The sequence below is a fragment of the Leopardus geoffroyi genome, chromosome C2 (genome assembly GCF_018350155.1).
Source record: "Leopardus geoffroyi isolate Oge1 chromosome C2, O.geoffroyi_Oge1_pat1.0, whole genome shotgun sequence".
NCBI classification, from domain to species: domain Eukaryota; kingdom Metazoa; phylum Chordata; class Mammalia; order Carnivora; family Felidae; genus Leopardus; species Leopardus geoffroyi.
This window is the reverse complement of record NC_059333.1, coordinates 132,910,177-132,919,486: the sequence shown is the minus strand read 5'-3', so window position 1 is coordinate 132,919,486 and position 9,310 is coordinate 132,910,177.

Sequence of the window (9,310 nt, the reverse complement as noted above, 5' to 3'; positions counted from 1 at the left end):
CATAGTCCATCAGAGTTTTAGCCATGAGCTAATGGATTGGATTAAGAAACAACAAAAATAAGGCTAAGCATAATAAAAACATGGCTACAGCCCCACTGCCTCTGTGCCTTCCTGTTGATTCTCCCCAGGCAAACCTCTTATCGTTTCACCGCAGGTTAGGACAGTAGAGCAGCAGGGCTTTCCACATCTTGGGCGCCAGGGACCCAAGAAAGCAAAGCCACAGTTTAGTAGCAAAACTAACGGCATTTGTTAAATCATAGACTACAAAGAGTGCACCAAGTATTGCCTTGTTTTCACAGACAGAAAACGGCTCCAGAAAGGTAGTGAGTACTAGTTAACAGTACTATAGAAAGTAGTAGAAGTATCATAGTATTATATAGTTCGTATCTGTACTATATATAGTATAGTACATATATTATGCTATACGATGTATACTGTACACTGTACTATACGGTATTAGGTATATGTTTTGAGTTTTTGATATACTACATAAATAATACTAATAAAATTATATCACATGGTTTGGAGTTTGGAAATCTGGGTTCAAGTCCAGGACTTGCCCCACACAAGTCGCCAGCTTTACAGAGCCTCAGTTTTCACATCTGTAAGGCTGAGTTCTTGCCACCTACAGCAGAGGGCTGCTGTCAGCGTTTAACGAGATCATCCACTTGGGAGTGCTTTGTTCACTAAAATGTGTCAGCCAAGTGCTAGTTATTTCTATTAGTTTGTATTCCGCAAGAAAATAACCTCCCATTTTTCTTAAACCCCAATTTCTCTTCCAGAAGCCTGTCATTTTTGAGCATAGGGTCCTCAAAAGAGGCCGCAAGGGGGCGCCAGATGCTAAATAATCCCGTTGGCCTTTCCAGCATGTCCATTTTTATTGTCATTGAAAAGGAAGGCAAATGCTTACAAATGTGTTTTCTAGGTCAACTTTATCCCATAAGATCAATTTTGGCCTCATTGTGGAAATAGCAAGGATGCTTTTATCCAGCTTTCAGTATACCTTACCTATGGAAGGTGGTTTGCTTTCAACTGAATTTGGGCAACATTTTAGGTAATAGGTTCTGAGAGAGTCTGCAAGGCCCCCCCCCCCCCCATCCCTGAATGGTTCTGTGAATTCATTTTTACTGTTGCTAGGGATTAAGGCAACGCAAGAGGAGGGTCTCAGCGTGGATACTTATTTGCCTCACACATTATTCATAGTTATCTTTGACAGCATTCAGCTTCCTATTTCACAGTCGTCAACCAAGAAAGGGACAATTGTGAAAGAAATCATGTGCACCAAGAGAGTAAAGCGGGACCGTGTTTGCTGTTGGTTGGCAAATATTGAATATGAACGTAAATAGGCTCTGCTTCTGAAGCCAAATGAGTCATTAAACACAAAATTAGCTACGTTTTCACTTTTCTGCCCTTCTCACACACGTGGCATTTCAGTAGCTAGTGTTCAGTAGGTACCAACTGGAAACAGGGTGCTGTGGGGTCACCCTGGCTGGAGTATAGGAGTAGGAGGACTGTGGGCACACACAGAGGTAGGGGACTTCACTGAGCCAAAGTGGGGCAGCTAGGAAACCAAGCACAAACACACGGCACCAGAGGAAAGAAAAAGAGGAAGAGAGGCTATGGAAAACCTGAGTGTGACAACTGTCACCATCACTTGGAAAGAATATTTCCACACCGCATTAGAGGCGTCATATGCTCTGGTTTAGGGCATGGCCGTGGAGATGAGAACGTGACGCAGAGCTCCTTTAGAGTGTCTTCCCAAGCACGTCTAGAAAAACATTGTGACTGGCAAAGTGAGACAATTTACAACTTATAACAAAATGGTCAGCTCTAATTAGAAATAGTTATTGAATTGAGACTCCCTTTGTTGCCTTTCAAATGAATAAAATTTATTTTTTTTTATATTTATTTATTTTTGAGAGACAGAGTGAGACAAAGTGAGACTGGAGGAGGGGCAGAGAGAGGGGGAGACACAGGATTGGAAACAGGCTCCAGGCTCTGAGCTGTCAGCACAGAGCCTGACGTGGGGCTCGAACCCACGGACCGTGAGATCATGACCTGAGCCGAAGTCGGACGCTCAACCGACCGAGCCACCCAGGCGCCCCTCAAATGAATAAAATTTAAAACACGCTCACACTTAGGGTGCCTGGGTGCCTCAGTTGGTTAGTGTCTTGACTCTTGATTTTGGCTCTGGTCATGATCTCACCCTTCGTGAGATTGAGCCCCTCATCGGGCTCTGCGCTGACAACACAAGCCTGCTTGGGATTCCCTCTGTCTCCTTCTGCCTTATCCTCTCCGCTGACCCATGTGTGTGTGCATGTATGCTCTCTCTCAAAAATAAGTAAACATTTTAAAACACACACACACACACACGCACGCACACATGCACACACACACACGGTAATAATGCTGGTAAAGGAATGGAGAGACTGCTTATGGAGGTACAAAAAGTATGACTTCTCTAAAACAGCACTGTCCACTAGGACTTTCTGAAATGATGGAAATGATCTCTATCTGCATTGTCCAATATGGTAGCCATTAGCCACATGTGGCTACTGAGGACTAAGGCCAGTGGCCAGTGCAACAGCGGAACTGATTTTACAATTGCATTTAAATATAAATGTAACTAGCCACATGTGGCTAGTGGCTACCGTATTGGGCAATGAAAGTCTAGAACACAAGCATTGTGTAGCAGATTTCATAAATCTGTACATAATCTTTGATCCAGTAATCCCATGTTTAGGAATCCAATTTAAGGGAAAACTTAGAAGTATAAATATGAAGATGGTCATAAAAAATGCTGTTTAGAACTGTGTGAAGGTGGGGCGCCTGGTGGCTCGGTCGGTTAAGCATCCGACTTCGGCTCAGGTCATGATCCCACGGTCCGTGAGTTTGAGCCCCGCGTCGGGCTCTGTGCTGACAGCTCAGAGCCTGGAGCCTGTTTCAGATTCTGTGTCTCCCCCTCCCTGACTCTCCTCCCCCGTTCATGCTCTGTTTCTCTCTGTCTCAAAAACAAATAAACGTTAAAAAAAAATTTTTTAGAACAGTGTGAAAGTGACAACAGCTTAAATAAAAATAGGAGATTGGTTATATAAATTAAACCAAAAATTACAATATTGTAATGAGCACTGAACATGCTCATTTCATAATGTAAGCAGGAATATAAAACTGCACCGAATAATGGTTTCAGTTAGGGTTAACAGTAAATGTTGTAAAAGGATAGGTATATATATATATATATATATATATATATTAAAAGCCCACCTAGGGAGGAACCAATTTAAAGTGGTTACAGTATTTAGTTCAGGGCTGTTCAATTACAGCTGATACTTTTTCTTCTTTATACTTTCTGAAATTTACATGTTTTCTGTAATGAGCATATACTGCTTTTAAGTTAAGAACAAAAATGTAATCTAGCATCCTCAGAACTCCTTTTCAAAACTTGCAAGTTAAATGGACTAAAATCCTTATGACAAATCTGCTACAAGTGCCATTTCAACCTTTAATATTCTCACCCACCAGGAGCCAGAGGACATCTCCTGAGAGAGAGATTGGGTGTTTTACGGATTCTTTTTGCTCCCCATGCCCTGGAATCACAGTGAGGTGCCCCAGATTGGGAGGTGTTTTCATCTGTTCAGCTGGGCCATCCACCCTGCTGTGAATTTGGAATTGCAGGTCATTTAGTTTGGGGAAATTTACTCCAATTATTTATTTAATGACCTCCCGGGGTGCCTGGGTGGCTCAGTTGGTTAAACGTCTGACTTCAGCTCCGGTCCTGATCTCACAGTTTGTGGGTTCAAGCCCATGTTGGGCTTTGTGCTCACAGCTCAGAGCCTGGAGCCTGCTTCGGATTCTGTGTCTCCCTCTCTCTCTGTCCCTCCCCTACTTGTTCTCTGTCTCTCTCTGTCTCTCTCTCTCTCAAAAATAAACAAACATTTATTTAATGATCCCTGCCCCAACTCCCAGCTACCACCGTGCGCACGCGCGCACACGCGCACACACACATACATTGCTCCTTCTCTTTCTGGGGCTCTTATTATTAAACATTGAACTTTCTCTACCAATACTATAATTTTACAGTCTGTTCTCTCTTTTTCCACCATCTCTCTTTTTTCATGTTTTGCTTTCTGGGAGATTTGATTCACAATCCTTCACTGAGTTTTTAACTTCTGCTTTCATATTTTTATTTTTTATATATTTTTTAAAGTTTATATTTATTTTGAGAGAGAGAGAGAGAGAGAGAGAATCCCAAGCAGGCTCTGCACTGTCAGCACAGAGCCTGATGTGGGGCTCAAATCCACCAAGTGTGAGATCCTGACCTGAGCTGAAATCAAGAGTCGGATGCTTAACTGACTGAGCCACCCAGGTACCCCATCTGCTTTCATACTTTTAAATTCCAGGAACCCTTTTGTATTCTTTCATTGTTCGTTTTAAAAATAGCAACTTAGTCTTGTTTCATGGATGCAGTGTCTTCTATCTCTCCAGGGCATGCATTCTCCTCAGGGACACTTTTGTCCCCAAAGGCACAAAACTTGGTTCTTTGGCGGTTGGCCAAAAAATCTTAGACCGTACAATGATTTGTGACCCTTCAAAACTCAACCCTATCAGACAAAATCATATTCTTTAATATTTAATTTGTCTCATTAGGGAAAATAAAATTGAATTCTAATTTTTCTCCTTGAGGTGTAATTTAGGCTATCTCCCTGTACAGTGTCCCTGTGTATTAGTCGGAGTTCTCCAGAAAAATAGAACCTATGTATAGATAGGTATATAGATAGATACATACATACATACAGTTGACACGCGAACAACACAGGGGCTAGCAAAATAATCTGCAATAACTTAACCCTACTGTTGACTGCAAGCCTTACTGATAACATAAATGGTCAATTAACACATACTTTGGATGTTATCTGTGTCATATACTCTATTCTTACAATAAAGTAAGCTAGAGAAAAGAAAATGTTAAGACCATAATAAAGAGAAAATACATTTATAGTACTGTGCTGTAAAAAATCTGCATATAAATGGACACAGTTCAAACCCATGTTCAAGTCTCAATTGTATACAGTTTATGTATACACACAGAGAGAGAGAGAGAGAGAGAGAGAGAGAGAGAGAGAGAGAGAGAGAGAGGGAACTACTGTAAGGAACTGGCCCACACACTCAAGAAGGCTAAGACGTCTAAGAAGTCACTCAAGAAGGTCAAGGATAGTGAGGCAGAGAGAAAGAATTCATCTAACTCATGGTTATTAAATTAACCATCACACTGTTTTCTCTCTTTTTTCCCCTTTCCTGTTTTGGTCTCTATCTTTATTTTTAGGGGCTTTTCTCAGATGTGTAGTGATCCTTGGTTTTCCATTTATATTTTAGAACGGGGAGCTGCTGGGAATCTCTGAGCACGAGGGGGAGCTGTCAATGTGGGCTTCCCGGTGTGGCGATCCGACGAGGCTGTTGCTTTGTATAACCTCTAGTCTGCTATCTTTAGGTCTCTCCCGAAAATAAGCTTTCAGCCCCTGCCGGGTGGATACCATCCACGCTACTCGTGATCTGGGAGCCAAGCCAGTGTGGAGTGGGGAGAATCTCAACATTTGGCACGTAAGCTTTCACAGAGTTTGCTGGGAAAGCGTTTAGGAGTACTATTTACGGGACAGTGGTGCATCCTCCGTCTTGCCTGGTGTGTCCCCTTAGGCCAAGAGACACATTTTGTGTTTAGCCTCTAGTCTTGTTCTGGGGTGGGGACTGTTTGGTTGTCTGGCCTTGGGGACATGGGGAGGGGGCTTGGGGGTATAACTGCTCCTCAAAGACCTATTTTCAATGCCGTCTGTACCCACGATCCTGAGGCACAAAACCTTTGGGAGTTCTCCGTGCAGACTGAGTTGCTTTCTTACCTTTCATCACTATTGGCTTCAGATTCAGCTTCTCAGGTACACTAGGTCAGTTGTCACTCATCCCTCTGCTTTCAAGTCCCCTCTCCCCCCATTTCTATTACGTCTTTATGACTTTATCCTGAACAAAACCCTTTTGTTATCGTTCTAGTGGGGTTTCTAGAAGGAGCTGAAATGAGCGCACTTATTGTGCCACTTAGTCTGCCATCTGCTCCCAGTGGGGTTGGGGAGGAAAGGGCAGCGCATAGACTGAGGGACAATTTGAGGAAGAAAGAGATTGGTGTGATTGCCAAGTGCAAAGGGGCTGAAGAATTTGGAGGGATGGAGAAAACTCAGGGGAGCTGACCTTGTGGTGTATGCTTAGAACGAAAGATAGGCTAGTTCCAAATATTCTCTTGGGCAGAGTCCAGGATGTTGCTGAATCAGGGTCAGGTCGCTATTCAGAGAGCTGCTTTAACCTGTGTCCCAGAGTATGTGTCAAGGACGTTAGAAATGGTCATGCTTTGTTTCGCATTAACTTAATTTGTAGGATTCTTTCCTCCGAGACAAGCTAACATATCTATAAGGACTCCTTTACGAAGGTGTTTATTAGCAGCATGATTCGTAACACTAAATATTAGAAACAGTCGACACCACGGTTCAGCCACCGTGACCCATGGATCAAATCCAGCCTTTCTCCTATTTTGGTAAGTAAAGTTGTGCTGAAGCACAGCCACACCCACGTACACATTGTTTATATTTCCTTTCATGCTCTCACAGCAGAGACTATGGCCAGCAAAGCCTAGAGTATTTTCTAACTGGTCCTTTAATAAAAAGTTTGCTGACCCCTGGTCCAAATGACTAGTGAGGAAATGGATAAGCCAACTGAAGTACATCACACGACAAAATAGAATATAGTCAATGGACATTATATATAGGAAGTGTTTTTAAACTGGTGAAAAATACGCATAACAAAATTTATCATCAACCATTTTTAAGTGGACAGTTCAGTAGCGTTAACTGTATTCACATTGTTAAAGAGCTTTTGCAACATTTTCATCTTGCTGGGCGCCTGGGTGGCTTAGTCGGTTAAGCATCCGACTCTTGATTTCAGCTCAGGTCATGCTCTCATGGTTCGTGAGATCGAGCCCCATGTTGGGCTCTGCACTGACAGTGCGGAACCTGCTTGGGATTCTCTCTCTTTCTGTCTCTGTCTCTGTCTCTCTCTCTCTCTGTCCCTCCCCCACTCACTCATGCTCTCTCTCTCAAAATAAATATTGTTTTTAATTGAAAAAAAAAAAAGAACATTTTCGTCTTGTAAATCTGAAACATTGTACCCACTTAATGCCATTTTCCTTTCGCCTCCCCTCCCTAGGCTCTGGTGAGCACCATTATACCTTACGTTTCTGTGAATTTGACTACTTCAGTGATCTCATATAAGCAGAATCGTATCGTTTTTTGTCTTTTTTTGTAACGGGCTTATTTTATTTAGTGTGACATCCTCAAAGTTTATCCATGTTGTAGCATGTAACAGGATTTCATTCCTTCTTAAAGCTGAATAAAATTCCGCTTTGTGTATATACCACAGTTTGCTTATCCACTCATCTGCCAATGGATATCTGGGTTGCTTCTATCCTTTGCTACAGCGGATAATGCCGCTATAAACACAGGTGTACAAATATCTCTTGAGACCCTCCTTTCAACTCATTTGGCCGTGTACCCAGAAGTAGGATTGCTCTATTGTATGGCAGTTCTGTTTTTAAATTTTAAGAACCCTCAATGCTGCATTCCATAGTGGTTGTACCATTTTTCAGTCCTACCCAATTGGAACGAGGGTTCCAATTTCCCCACGTCCTCAGCAACACTTGTTAATGTGTATATTTTTGATAGTAGCATTCTAATGGATATAAAGTGATATCTCATTGTGGGTTATTTATTTATCTCTGAAAATGTAGTCATTTTCATATAAAAGTATGTTATTTAAACCCACATGTGGTGGGTTTATTGTCATTCTGGAATGAATCAACAAACATTTTAGATATTTCTTAGTTTTAATTTCCAATATGATAGACATCGATAGCTAGAACTCACATAAAAATTCTTTGGAGTCCTCCACAATTTTAATAGTCTTTTTTTTTTTTTTTTTTTTTTGGAGGCCAGGAGTGTGAAATCAGCTTTACTGGGCCAAAATCAAAGTGTTAAGTACTAGAAGTACTTATATTTGGGAAAAAAATAGAAAATCATATTTGAAAGCATGCCAAGAAATCAGAAGTATTTAAACAATTCAGTGGTGGATGAAACGCTTAAATTTGGTTTTAACAAGGATGTTGAGATAGGACAGTTTGTTAGCTGATTACAGAATAAGCTATTCATGTAGGGAAGAACTATCCAAAGGGATAGGAAGGCAGTGAGCAGGCCTAGAAGGGGTTGCTATGATGGGCTGTGTGGTTAGTAAACTGAGGGTTTGGGTTTTTTAATTATTTATTTACTTTTTAATTTACATCCGAGTTAGCATATAGTGCAACAATGATTTCAGGAGTAGATTCCTTAATGCCCCTTCCCCATTTAGCCCATCCCCCCTCCCACAACCCCTCCAGTAACCCTGAGTTTGTTCTCCATATTTAAGAGTCTCTTCTGTTTTGTCCCCCTCCCTGTTTTTATATTATTTGTGCTTCCCTTCCCTTATGTTCATATGTTTTGTTTCTTAAAGTCCTCATATGAGTGAAGTCATATGATATTTGTCTTTCGCTGACTAATTTCACTTAGCATAATACCCTCTAGTTCCATCTGCATAGTTGCAAATGGCAAGATTTCATTCTTTTTGATTGCCGAGTAATACTCCATTGTATACGTATTTCTTTATCCATTCATCCGTCGATGGACATCTGGGCTCTTTCCATACTTTGGCTATTGTTGATAGTGCTGCTTTAAACATTGGGGTGCATGTGCCCCTTCGAAACAGCATTCCTGTATCCCTTGGATAAATACCTAGTAGTGCAATTTCTGGGTTGTAGGGTAGTTCTATTTTTAATTTTTTGAGGAATCTCCATACTGTTTTCCAGAGTGGCTGCACCAGTTTACATTCTCATTGTGGGTTTTTTAAATGTTTATCTATTTATTTTTAAAGGGGGGGGGCGGGAGGTGAGCATGAGCAGGGGAGAGGAGAGAGAGAGAGAGAGAGAGAGAGAGAGAGAGAATATCCCAAACAGGCTGCCCACTGTCAGCAGAGAGCCCAATGCAGGGCTCAAACTCACAAACCATGAGATCATGACCTGAGCCGAAATCAAGAGTTGGATGCTTAACTGATTGAGCAACCCAGGTGCCCCATCTCACTGTGGCTTTGATTCACATTTATCTGATGACTAGTGCTGTTGAGAATCTTTTCATATGCTTCTTGGCCATTTGTATACCATCTGTGGGAAAATGTCCATTCCAGTCCTTTC